We start from the raw sequence: 14,992 nt of genomic DNA, 5'->3' as shown, positions 1-14,992 counted from the left end.
ATATATAGTATGTCCAAAAATTATGCTAGTTGATGAGGAGCTCTGGAATAATACCACTAGCCCCTACAAAAATTGGCATAAGAAAATAAAATGGTTTAGTATTTTTTATTAAATCAAACAAATGTCAGAAAAATAGAAAATAGAAAAGAAAACCAAATGGAAGAAACCTACCTATGCTCACCTGCAGCCCTGGTGCCTCAACTGGCCCAGCACTGTGGCCAGCCCAGCAGCAGCCTAGCCCGCCTCCTCCTCTGTCTTCTTCCTCGCACCTACTAGCACTGTGTGTGTCGCGCGCGCGCTCACCCGCGGCCACGTCTTCAGCCACCTCCTGCTTCCCCCTCTCATCGCCTGGAACGCCCGGACGTCACCACACCCCCCCAAGCCTCTCTCGCTCCCTCACGTGCCCATTCCCTCTTCCCCCTCGCTCTCTCACTCGCGGTCGAGATCGCCGTCGCCGCCGTCCACAGCCACCGTGGCCTCGGCCACTGCCGCACCTCCCCGATACGCTCCATAGCTCCGCCACGACCCCCTCTCCCTCCTCACCGAGCCAAGCAACCCGGGAAGCTCTGCTTCGTCCTCGGTGGCGTCATCTTCATCTTCGGCCGCCCGAGATCGACGGCGACCCTCTGGCCGCACCAGCCCTTCCCCGAGCTCTCCGATGAGCCCTGTCACACCTGCCATGCGGTCCCAGCCCATCAGGTGATTAGCTTAAGCTAATCACCGCCTAATTAACCCCTGACACTAACCACTGGGCCCCAGCGCCACTAATCCTATAATTAGGATAATCTAACCCCCCTTCTTAACCTGTGACACTGACGTGGGGGACCCACACTTCAGGTTTGACCCAGTCAGCGCTGTTGAGCTGTTGACGCAGGCATGACGCAATGCTGACGCAGTTATTCTTTTCTGGTTTTAAATTAAATCAGGAAATTCCAAAAAATGATATAAACTTCAGAAATTCATAGAAATTTAACCGTAGCTCAGAATGAAATAATTTATATATGAAAAATTATCTGAAAAATCCAATCTATTCACCTGTACTAGTTTCATGCATGACAAACCAACTTATACCTACTGTATAAGTGAAACATTAAAATGACATGTATAAAGGGCTTAATTTGGAGATGCATTTGAATCTTTGGTTCAAATGGATTTCAACCAAATGGAAGCTAGCCGCATTAGCTCAAACAACATCACATCTACATGCCATGATCATGCATCATATTGTTGCATATGCTTGTGTATTGATTGTCGACACCGTTTCCTCTCGATAGGTCCTGCTCCGTAGAGTGTTCCAGAGTACCTGTCTAAGGAGCAGTGCCCTCCCTGTTGATCTACTAGGCAAGAAAAGCCCCCTTGTTCATTCTGTTACAATCCTACTCTCTCGCTCCTGCTCTCTGTTATTGCATTAGGACAACAACGATTCAATTGCTACTTTGTGCTGCGGTAGTTGAACCCATTCCTCTGCATGACCTGTCATTGCCACAGTAAATAGTTGAAACCCACTAGCATGTGTAGGAGTTGATTGAAGCCATTGTTGTATGTTCCTACCATGCCATGCCTTCTATTGCTTAGAGTGTGTCGGGTCTGATTCATTCGGTATGAATTGGAGTGCAGTACTATGTTCTGATGCTGAGAGATAAGTGTGTGAACACGATTTGGTAAAGGTAGCGGTGAGAGGCCATGTAGGAGTACATGGTGGGTTGTCTCACTGGAACCGTCCTTAAACACTGAGTTCTGTGTATGTCGTCCAATGACTAGTTACTACCACGAATTGGAATGATTAAGTGCCCCTCTCGACTTATTAACCGACTTGATCTCTGTCCAGGAGTCGCAACTAGTTTCTGGTGTTTGTAGGTAGTGTTATTTTTCTACCAAGTGGCACCCGACAGGGTGGGCTTGGGACAGACTAGGCACACGTGGCCTGGTGTACTAAGTGGCACCCGGATGGTGGGCTCGGGAACCCTGCACACATCATTTGGGGTCGTGATGAAAACCTCGGTCGGACTCCCTTGCGGATGGAACCTGAATAGGCGATAAACCTGGACTAGAGTCTTCTGTGGTTAGTTAGGTCGTGGCCGACACCCTCGCCAGGCTTCCGCTTGAAGGTTGCCGAGATACATGACGTGTACATGGCGGTAAGTGGCGAGAGCGTGTGTGGAGAGTACACCCCTGCAGGGTTAACATGATCTATTGGAATAGCCGGGTCCACGGTTATGGACTTCTTGGATGCTTACGTGGTACATAGACAACTTGAAGTGGATACTCTAAAATGCTCAAGACAAGTGTCAGTGCTATGGATGGCCTTCTCATAGTCAAAGATCGTGGATGTCGCCTAGAGGGGGGGGGTGAATAGGCGTTTTAAAATAATTACGGCAGAGGCTTGAACAAATGCGGAATAAACCTAGCGGTTAATTTGTCAAGCACAAAACCTACAACAACTAGGCTCACCTATGTGCACCAACAACTTATGCTAAGCAAGATAAGTAACTATGTGATAGCAAGATATATGACAAGGAACAAAACGGCTATCACAAAGTAAAGTGCATAAGTAAAGGGCTCGGGTAAGAGATAACCAAGGCACGTGGAGACGACGATGTATCCCGAAGTTCATACCCTTGTGGATGCTAATCTCCATTTGGAGCGATGTGGAGGCATAATGCTCCCCAAGAAGCCACTAGGGCCACCGTAATCTCCTCACGCCCTCGCACAATGCAAGATGCCGTGATTCCACTAAGGGACCCTTGAGGGTGGTCACCGAACCCGTACAAATGGCGACCCTTGGGGGCGGTCACCGAACCCGTACACTTTTGCAACCCTTGGGGGCGGTCACCAGTACCCGTCAAATATCTCGGGGCGATCTCCACAACCTAATTAGAGACCCGACGCTTGCCCAGAGCTTTACACCACAATGATTGAGCTCCGAACACCACCAACCGTCTAGGGCGCCCAAGCACCCAAGAGGAACAAGCTCAAGGGTACCAAGCACCCAAGAGTAATAAGCTTCTCAACTTGTAACTTCCACGTATCACCGTGGAGAACTCAAACCGATGCACAAATGCAATGGCAAGGACACACAGAGTACCCAAGTCCTTCTCTCTCAAATCCCACCAAAGCAACTAATGCTAGGGAGGAAAGTAAGAGGAAGAACAAGAAGGAGAATACAAAGAACTCCAAGATCTAGATCCAAGGGGTTCCCCTCACATAGAGGAGAAAGTGATTGGTGGAAGTGTGGATCTAGATCTCCTCTCTCTTTTTCCTCAAAAACTAGCAAGAATCCATGGAGGGATTGAGAGTTAGCAAGCTCAGAGAAGGTCAACAATGGGGGCAAAAACGAGCTCAAGAGATGGGGAACCATTGGGGAAGAAGACCCCCTTAAATAGGTCCCCACGAATCTGCCCGTTATGTGCAGAAAACTGTAGGACCGGTACAACCGGTGCACGAACCGGTACAACCGGCCAGAGCAGAGGAAAAACCAACCTGGGAAAAGCTCTAAGCGGTACAACAGCCTGGGGAACCGGTAGTACCGGTTAAACCGGTTAAACCGGTCAACAACCGCCCAAGAACCGCTCCAAAACAGAAACTAGTCCGATGGTAGAGCGGTACATGGCCGGTACAACCTCCGGACCAATTCTGGAGCGGTACAACCGCTCCAAACACCGGTTGTACCGGTCAACCGGTACAACCTCTCTACGGGGCGGTACAACCTCTCTATGTAAAACAGGCAATATCAAAACAGCCACAACTTTCACATACGAGCTCCGAATTCGATGAAACCAAGTTTGTTGGAAAGCTAGCAACAAGGGCTCACACAATATTGATAGAAATATCAATAAGAAGCAAATGAGAAAAGGCCCATAAGAAAATGGTGAGAACCCTTCCTTGGATAAGACCGGTAAAACCTCCAACATCGAAAACATCATAGAAGACGCATGTGAACTCCGTTTTCGATGAACTCAAGCTTGTCATCAAGATGACCATAAGCTCTAAGATTCACAAAGAGAACCAAACAAGAACAAAGAAACATGATGCAAGGATGCAATGGTTTGAGCTCTCTACGAACGATACAATCAAGCTACCAACTTGAGAGCCCCCCTTGATAGTACGACAAACGATCCTATAACCCGGTCTCCCAACTACCACCACGAGACCGGTAAAATAGAAAAGATATCAAGGGCAAACCTTTGCCTTGCACATGATCCACTTGAGCTAGATGAAGATGATCTTGACTCCCTCAAGTTGGACCACCTTTCTTGATTGCGTTGGCTCGATGAAGACTAGATGATTGCTCCCCCATAGTCCACTATGGGTGAGCGACTCTTCGGCACATCTTCACAAGTCCATTGACACCACAATGGATGACAAGATTCAAACCTGATTGCTCCCCCATACTCCATTATGGGTGAGCCACTCTTCGTGTTGCTCCACTTGAACTTGCACACATCAAACTTGATGACGATCACCACTTGATGTCATCCTCCATGGGTTGTATGGGATCTTCCTCTTGACGCAAGACCATGGAAACATACCTAACCCCACAAAGAACTTTCACGTAGACCATGGGTTAGTACACAAAGCGTAATGGACAATGCTTACCATACCATGGGAACACTTGGTCCCTCTCGGTACAACTTGTGCGCTTTGTGTGTTGATCAACTTGAATCACTCTCTGTACTTAGGCTAGATCAACCTTGAATCTTTCCAGCTCTCTTCATTTGGATGATGTCTTGAAGGTAAACATGAATGATCACATAATCTTCTTATTCAAGACATGCTTGCAATAAGCTCAACACTCACATGACCATTCTTTGGATAATTCCTTAATAGCACCTTGGTCAACTCATAAACTCCTTGAAACCAACACATGGACTTCAAGAAAAGCCTATGGACAAAACCTTCAAATATAACTCAAGGCAACCATTAGTCCATAGAGATTGTCATCAATTACCAAAACCAAACATGGAGGCATCGCATGTTCTTTCAATCTCCCCCAGTTTGGTAATTGATGACAATCACTTTCAAGAGAGTTTATATAAGGAATTATGCATCACCATGCAATACAACAACCAATAGTGCATGCAAATGAGATGCAAATGCTAAGGAACAAAACCAAAGCAAGAGGAGACAACTCTCTAAACTTCTCCACACAACTCTCTGAAACTTCTCCCCCATTGGCATCGATTGCCAAAATGGGCTAAAAGCTTAGAAGGCCAATATAAAATGTGTTCCTCCATAAATTGTGTATTTCTCAACAAGAGAGTGAAATGCAATACACATATCCAACGGTAAATACTTGGAGGAAGACAAACTATATTGAGGCCCAAAGATTGCAAAAGGAAGATATGCCACCAAGACATAATCAAAGAGAGAAACACGCAATCAAGCAATCAAAAGATACCAATTGAAGCAAGCTATCAAAAGATACCAATTGAACCAACTAGGCCAATGATCCTACGAGCCACATGAATAAAGGATATTATGATAAGAGCGGAGCAGTGTTCCAAAGAAACTAGAGAAGCTCCCCATGATTTGTGCACATCAAGAATTTTTGTATTTGGATACAAAGTGCACAAAATAGGATCATAGCTCCCCCAAAATCAATAGAAACTTACAACAAGTGCAAAGAGAGCATATAGGAAACTAAGCCTAGTACTTGCAACAAACACATGGTTGAGCAAGAAGTAAGAGAGGCAACTTAAGAGTGGGCTCAACCAAAAAGATGTGTGTGGCTCAAGGCAATGCACTTGAGAAGACTAATGTACAGAAGAGCATTAAGCAACAGTAAAGTCTTCAAAGAATGAGGCACACGGTGCAAGGCCTATCATTCCCACACACAACTAGCGAATGGGTTCACAAACTTACTAATAAGCATATAGAGAACCTATGCTTGTGACAACCCGCGGTGAAGATAGAAGATGAGAGGCTCATCAAGATGAGGGATACCAAAAGATGGCAAAAGCCTCGTAAAGATAAGCAAGAGGAAAATAATCTTCACCACACAAGAGTGCAACAAGATGCAACAAGATAAGACCCGCACTCAAGCCACACACTTTCACGGAGCCACCAAAGAAATAACATGAGAAAGAAATGATGGACATGAAAGAAAGGATATCAACTAGAGATGTACCTTCTCTCAAGTGTATAAGATTCTAGGTAGATGAAAATCATGATGATATCAATCCACAAAGAAGGATATACACATGAAATAGTTACAAAAAGGAAAGAACAAGATATCCACAAGGAAGTCATAAATATACCAATAAGAAATTTGCTTGAGAGCATAGCACATGGCTAGATATGGTCTTATTGTATATAAATGAATTCCAACCACACGAACATCAAAGACATCACAACTAGCAACAAGAGATCATTGTTGGGATGCTTTGAGAAAGGAAACAAGTAACACAAGAAAGAATGAAGAGCATGCCATGATACAACCTACACAAGGTTGATGCAAGAAATGTGTGCATGAAGTAGATGATGATACTTGTTACCGAGATATCATTGGAAGGATATAGTATATACCAATTGAAGGTAGATAGTAGTTCATTGATGATCCTAGCTTGACTACAGTAAGCACATGGTTACAACACCTTCCTTGTGAGTGAGACGAGCATCCAATGCATCTCCAATTGTTCCTAGAACAAAAACACAAACAAAATGGTACCCAAACTCATCGGGACCAAATAGTTAGAAACACCAATACATAGGACAAAATCCACATAAATATGTGTATCTAGATATGAAAATGAATTTCATGCACATCTCATCCAAATTGAGACTAGGTGGAGTTTCCCCTATATATTGAGTCAAAGAGAGAAAGCATGCCAAATGAAATACATGAAGTAAACATGCATGCTCAAGACTTTCAAAACCCAAAACCAAAAGACAAAGAAATGCCAAGGGAAGAAAAGATACCAAATGAATAAATCATCACTTGGAGGATGTCCATAAAATATACATCAAGGAATGAGATATCCATTGATACACACGAAAATAAAGATGTCGAACTCCCAAAGAGAGGATGGTTCCAAACAAACCAAGCTCTCAACAAAGTTTCATGATGGCACAAAGTACCAAAAAGAAATGGCTTGCCTTCCACCAAAACACACTTGATGAGGATCACAAGATGAGCATTTTAGAGAAAATAGAATAGCTCCCCCACAAGTTGTGCATTACATAGGATTTGCATTTGAATACAAAATGCATAAGGTGGGATCATCACTTTCACTATATCTAGAAAACACTAGACAAGAACAAGAAATAAACAAGATCCATAAGTGGTAGGGAAGACAATGGGAGTTTACACAAACTTGGCAAGAGATAAGGCAAATAAAAAGCAAACGCCAACGTGAAGATGATCAATAATTTCTACCACACATAAGTGAGTACCAATTGTCAAAAGACAAGAAGTATTTGGAAATAATTCCCGTTGGTAGATAGCAATGATATCCAACATCATCTTCACACCAAACACACGCAAATTGCAACTTGTAGAGCTAACATGCCACCTAGGAACAAGATAATCTACAATATCAATTCTAGGTGACAATATCTCAAATGTACACATTTTCTAGGCTTGTAATATGCACTTAGCATATTACTCCCCCATAATGTGATACCAATAAGAACTTAACAAGAGGCAATAAGAGGAACAAACAAGAGATAATTAATGGACTATTTAGAGTTTGAATTTCTCATGAGAGATATACCACCTAGCGACTAGATAATCTTGTACTATCAATACTAGATGGTATTCCTCATGTACACACATTTATAGGATTGTGAGGTGCACAAAGCACATCACTCCCCCAAAATGGGATGTTCCATTAATCTCTCACACGAGCCAACTAGGATACAAACAAGAAACATAAAGGCTCAACGCACGACACACGCGTACATGATGTGCAAACCAACACACACATACTTGATTGCTCAAGATAAGCAAGTTGGAATCACAACATATACAAACACATGCAAGGAACAAAACTAAAACATGCAAGGGGGCAAGTAACTTTGAATGTAAGCAATTTTAAGTACAAGTTACCGCAAGGAGGCACATTGGATATAAGATATAAACTTGACGATTCAATTGACTTGGCTTGAGACAATAAGAGTGATGAAGTCCCCTTAATTCTTCATAATGTAGCCAAGTCTCCAATGCCCTCCAACAACACCTATTGATCAAGTTTGAGCTTGTTGGTCCCCAACCAAGTTGGGTCCTAAGAGGTTAGTCACAATAGGTTTGGCTACCCAAATGGTTCTTTGCTTGACACCACTTTGAGTACCAACAAACTTGGCAAACACATTGCCAACCTTATCCTTACCAAGAGAATAGATATCATCAATAATAATTGGGTTTGATAAGTTACCACTAGTGCATGAAGAAGCGACGTGACCTTTCTCACGACATAAGTAGCAACGTCTGCTCTTCACTTTCTTCTCACTTGATTTCTCAATTTGAGAAGCATTAACTTGAGTCTTCTTGGGAAGAGGCCTTTCTTCAACTTGAGGTTGAGCATGAGATTGAACTTGTGCCCTCTTCCCTTGTTGCTTGACACTAATGGCCTTCTTCTTCAATGGGCAAGATCTAACATGATGCCCTTCTATTTTGCACTTGAAGAAAACAATCTTGGCCGAATTCTTGACTTGTTCTTGGCCCTTCCTTTTGTTCATCTTGGACTTCTTCTTCTTATTGGAGTTGAATCCAAGTCCGCCTTTGTCATTGGGGTATTTTTGCACACTCAAGATATTGTTGAGTGTGGATTTCCCTTCATGACACTTTTCCAAGTCTTTCTTCAAAGAAGTGACTTGGGCCTTGAGCTCTTTGATTTCCTCTACATGGTTAGTCTCAACACAAGTACTAGAGGAAGTTTCATCGTTAGAGCAACAAGGCAAGGAAAGCAATTCATCACAAGATGTACCAACATAGTGAGTAGATGAATTACAAGGACTAGCACATGGCAATATACTATTTTGACTAGAAGTAGTGCTAGTATCCACATGAGGCTCACTAGATGTTACCTTAGCAATCATGGCCTCATGAGCTATCTTTAGCACACTATGGGATACTAGAAGATCATCATGAGAGCTTGAGAGCTTTTCATGACTTTCTTCCAATTTCCCATAATTGCAAGATAGCACCTCAAGTTGAGCCCGTAGCTCAACATTCTCCTTCAAAAAGGATGCTTCACAAGTAATAGAATTAGTAGCACAAGCATCATCATTAACAACAAGAGGAGAAGGCAACTTGGCAAGCTCTTTTAAATAAGAAGCTTCAAGTTGAGCATGAGACTCGGTGAGTTTTATGAGCTCACCCTTGATGACCCTTGAGCCATTTTCGAGGTGCTCAAAATCCTCAAGGAGTCTAGCATGAGCAACTTCAAGCTTAACATTTTTAGTTTCAAAAACATTGGCCACCTCAAGAGCTCTATCAGTAGATTCCTTCACTCTAGACAATTCTAGAGCAAAAGTCTCCTCAAGAGATTCCTTGGTGGTTTGTTCAAGTTCAAGAGCTTGAGAGAGGTCCGCAATCTCATTAGCGTAATCACGCCGATGACCTTCCATTTTATCAATGGTGACCTCATGCTCCTCAAGACGAGATTCCAACTCATCAATATATTTCTTGCTCTCAATAGCAATGGACATAATTTCCATGATGTTGGAACGAGCAATTTTATTTTTATGAAGAGCTTTAAAAACCATTTCCCCCTTAATTTTTAAGGAGGAAAAATTATCATTCTCTTCATCATTATCCTCATCATCATTAGCATCAACATCATCATCAAGAGACATATTGGGGTACAAAGTAGGAGATACCTTTGACGCCTTAGCCATAAGGCAAAACGCAATAGATGATGATGTAGGATCCCTTGAGGCACCATTAAACACCACATCTTGTTCCATGGAGTGTTCGGTTTCCTCTACATTGTTAGCACAATAATTCGAGGAAATAGATGCATTTTTTATCATGGCAACAAGACATAGCAAGCATATCATCATGATATTTAGTCAAGCAATTTCTACATGATATGCAAGGACTATCAACGCAAGCATGTGAAAGATTTGGAGTGCTTGAAGTGTTAAAGCCCAAACAGGGAGCATTGCAATAATATAGTGATGAAGGATCATCCACAATAAGCATATTATCATCATTGCAATGACCAACACTACTCACCATATCATTACCTTGTGGCAAACCACATGTAGGTGAAGTAGAAGAAGTTGAGAAGACTATATGACCGGAGGTGGAGGGAGAACAACCATCCCCACAAATCTTGGACACACCATATTTATCTTGAAGCTTTGTCCATAACTCATGAGCATCTCGGAACGGCATGAGTTGAAATATAACTACATTGCTCAAAGCATCGAAAAGCGCATTAGAGGCTTGAGCATTGAGATAAGAGTTTTTCTCATCCTCTAAAGATAATGTTTGGGGATTCTTTGGAGGAGAAAAACCCATATCTACAATTCGCTCTATATTTGGGTCCATGACCCTAAAGAGATTAAGCATGCGAATTACCCAAACATCAAAATTTGTGCCATCGAAACTAAGAGTGTCAAAGAATCCTAATCCTCTAGTCGACATCTTTACTCTCTAGGCAGTTAAGCCCAACAAAGAGAGACGAGGCTCTGATACCAATTGAAAGACCGTGGATGTCGCCTAGAGGGGGGTGAATAGGCGTTTTAAAATAATTACGGCAGAGGCTTGAACAAATGCGGAATAAACCTAGCAGTTAATTTGTCAAGCACAAAACCTACAACAACTAGGCTCACCTATGTGCACCAACAACTTATGCTAAGCAAGATAAGTAACTATGTGATATCAAGATATATGACAAGGAACAAAGCGGCTATCACAAAGTAAAGTGCATAAGTAAAGGGCTCGGGTAAGAGATAACCAAGGCACGCGGAGACGACGATGTATCCCGAAGTTCACACCCTTGCGGATGCTAATCTTTGTTTGGAGCGGTGTGGAGACACAATGCTCCCCAAGAAGTCACTAGGGCCACCGTAATCTCCTCACGCCCTCGCACAATGCAAGATGTCGTGATTCCACTAAGGGACCCTTGAGGGTGGTCACCGAACCCGTACAAATGGCGACCCTTGGGGGCGGTCACCGAACCCGTACACTTTGGCAACCCTTGGGGGCGGTCACCGGTACCCGTCAAATTGCTCGGGGCGATCTCCACAACCTAATTGAAGACCCCCGACGCTTGCCCGGAGCTTTACACCACAAAGATTGAGCTCCGAACACCACCAACCGTCTAGGGCGCCCAAGCACCCAAGAGGAACAAGCTCAAGGGTACCAAGCACCCAAGAGTAATAAGCTTCTCAACTTGTAACTTCCACGTATCACCGTGGAGAACTCAAACCGATGCACAAATGCAATGGCAAGGGCACACAGAGTACCCAAGTCCTTCTCTCTCAAATCCCACCAAAGCAACTAATGCTAGGGAGGAAAGTAAGAGGAAGAACAAGAAGGAGAACACAAAGAACTCCAAGATCTAGATCCAAGGGGTTCCCCTCACATAGAGGAGAAAGTGATTGGTGGAAGTGTGGATCTAGATCTCCTCTCTCTTTTCCCTCAAAAACTAGCAAGCATCCATGGAGGGATTGAGAGTTAGCAAGCTCAAAGAAGGTCAACAATGGGGGCAAAAACGAGCTCAAGAGATGGGGAACCATTGGGGAAGAAGACCCCCTTAAATAGGTCCCCACGAATCTGCCCGTTATGTGCAGAAAACTGTATGACCGATACAACCGGTGCACGAACCGGTACAACCGGCCAGAGCAGAGGAAAAACCAACCTGGGAAAAGCTCTAAGTGGTACAACAGCCTGGGGAACCGGTAGTACCGGTTAAACCGGTCAACAACGACCCAAGAACCGCTCCAAAACAGAAACTAGTCCGGTGGTAGAGCGGTACATGGCCGTTACAACCTACGGACCAATTCTGGAGCAGTACAACCGCTCCAAACACCGGTTGTACCGGTTAACCGGTACAACCTTTCTATGGGGCGGTACAACCTCTCTATGTAAAACAGGCAATATCAAAACAGCCACAACTTTCGCATACGAGCTCCGAATTCGATGAAACCAAGTTTGTTGGAAAGTTAGCAACAAGGGATAACACAATCTTGATAGAAATATCAATAAGAATCAAATGAGAAAAGTCCCATAAGAAAATGGTGAGAACCCTTCCTTGGATAAGACCGGTAAAACCTCCAACACCGAAAACATCATAGAAGACGCATGCGAACTCCGTTTTCGATGAACTCAAGCTTGTCATCAAGATGACCATAAGCTCTAAGACTCACAAAGAGAAACAAACAAGAACAAAGAAACATGATGCAAGGATGCAATGGTTTGAGCTCTCTACTAACGATACGATCAAGCTACCAACTTGAGAGCCCCCCTTGATAGTACGGCGAACGATCCTATAACCCGGTCTCCCAACTACCACCACGAGACCGGTAAAATAGAAAACATATCAAGGGCAAACCTTTGCCTTGCACATGATCCACTTGAGCTAGATGAAGACGATCTTGACTCCCTCAAGTTGGACCACCTTTCTTGATTGCGTTGGCTCGATGAAGACTAGATGATTGCTCCCCCATAGTCCACTATGGGTGAGCGACTCTTCGGCACATCTTCACAAGTCCATTGACACCACAATGGATGGCAAGATTCAAACTTGATTGCTCCCCCATACTCCATTATGGGTGAGCCACTCTTCGTGTTGCTCCACTTGAACTTGCACACAGCAAACTTGATGACGATCACCACTTGATGTCATCCTCCATGGGTTGTATGGGATCTTCCTCTTGACGCAAGACCATGGAAACATACCTAACCCCACAAAGAACTCTCACGTAGACCATGGGTTAGTACACAAAGCATAATGGACAATGCTTACCATACCATGGGAACACTTGGTCCCTCTCGGTACAACTTGTGCGCTTTGTGTGTTGATCAACTTGAATCACTCTCTGTACTTAGGCTATATCAACCATGAATCTTTCCAACTCTCTTCATTTGGATGATGTCTTGAAGGTAAACATGAATGATCACATAATCTTCTTCTTCAAGACATGCTTGCAATAAGCTCAACACTCACATGACCATTCTTTGGATAATTCCTTAATAGCACCTTGGTCAACTCATAAACTCCTTGAAACCAACACATGGACTTCAAGAAAAGCCTATGGACAAAATCTTCAAATATAACTCAAGGCAACCATTAGTCCATAGAGATTGTCATCAATTACCAAAACCAAACATGGGGGCATCGCATGTTCTTTCACATAGGGAGACGGGGATGAATCCATAGTAGTGTATTGTGTGGTAATTAGTGGACTCATGTGCGTTGTCTCACCTCAAGAAGTTTCTTGTAGTCGTAGAACATGATAGCCACTGAGTCAAAGCTAGCTTGCTGCAACTAAACCCCACATTACCTTCTTGACACAAATGCATGTATGATAGGATCTGATGTAAGTCTTGCTGAGTACCTTTGTACTCATGTTGCTTTATTTATGTTTTTGCAGCGGAGACTTCGGTCGACTTTGACAAGTAGCTTGTACTTCAGCTAAGATCTTGATCGGATGTTGTAGATAGTCAGGCTTCTCAGTCTTTTTATTTTGTAGATGCCTGTACTCAGACATGTAATACTTCCGCTTGTTGCTTGTATGCTCTGAATGTTCGGTCATGTGACCTCTGTTTGTAATAAATGCTATGATGGCTCTTCTGAGCCTTTATCTATATGAGTTGTTGAGTTATGTTGTGATGCCATGTTGTACAGCACATACTTGCATGTTATGCGTACGTGTAATGTGTATTGCTATGTGTGGGATCTGACTATCTAGTTGTTTATCCTTAGTAGCCTCTCTTACGGGAAATGTCTCCTAGTGCTTCCACTGAGCCATGGTAGCTTGCTACTGCTCCGGAACACTTAGGCTGGCTGTCTTGTGTCTTTCTTTGTTCCTGTGTCTGTCCCTACGGGGAAATGTCACGCGGCGTCTACTGGAGTCCTGTTAGCCTGCTACAGCCCGGATTCTCCAGAGTCCTGTTAGCCCAGCTGCTACAGCCCGGATTCACTCGCTGATGATCGACACGTTCGTTGCTGGGTCATGTATGCCTGTTCCTGTAAGTTTGTGCCACTTTGAGTTCACAATTAGTCATGCCGGCCCGGGTTCTTTGTCATATGGATGCTAGCGACACAATCATATACGTGAGCCAAAAGGCGCAAACGGTCCCGGGCCAGGTAAGGTGGCACCCGTGGGAATACCGTGCGTGAGGCCGCAAAGTGATATGACGTGTTACATGCTAGATTGGTGTGACTTAGGATCGGGGTCCCGACACCACGCTCTGGTGAGCTCCTGCCTAGGTTGCCGCATCGCCCCTCCTTTATCCCTTCTCTACCTCACCTCCTTGTTTCCTTTCTTCCCAGAGTCACTGATGCCATGGATCCGCCCGGGAAGCCGTGCTCCGGCCTTGTCTTCACCGGCGACCCACGCCTCGCTGCCCGCCCCCGGATCCGCCTCCCCAGCCCCGGCCACCACCGCCGTTCTACATAGAGCAGGCGCGCCGCCCCCAGTCGCGCGAGCAGGCGCGAGCCACCACAACGTTGACCCGATTAGTAAACCAAGCATATGGACCGTGGGTTGAATACACCAAACAACATGGTTGTTTTTGTAAAAACAAATCGTTTTCCCAAACCACTTAACCAGGGACTACGGGTTGAATATTAAGAAATGAAGGGGCTTTTCTGCAAAAATGCTAATAACGTACGACCAGAAACCTAATTTGCTTTCTATATATATATATATATATATATATATATATATATATATATATATATAATATAAAGACTAGTAAACATGCTCGTGCGTTGCAACGGGAGAACACCAACCATCACACGCTCTTACAATTGAGCATGGCTAAAGACCTCACCTTCATACCCCTACTATAATAAACATAATTAATACCTCATCC

The sequence above is a fragment of the Triticum dicoccoides genome, chromosome 3B, assembly GCF_002162155.2.
Source record: "Triticum dicoccoides isolate Atlit2015 ecotype Zavitan chromosome 3B, WEW_v2.0, whole genome shotgun sequence".
NCBI classification, from domain to species: domain Eukaryota; kingdom Viridiplantae; phylum Streptophyta; class Magnoliopsida; order Poales; family Poaceae; genus Triticum; species Triticum dicoccoides.
This window is presented reverse-complemented; position numbering follows the sequence as displayed.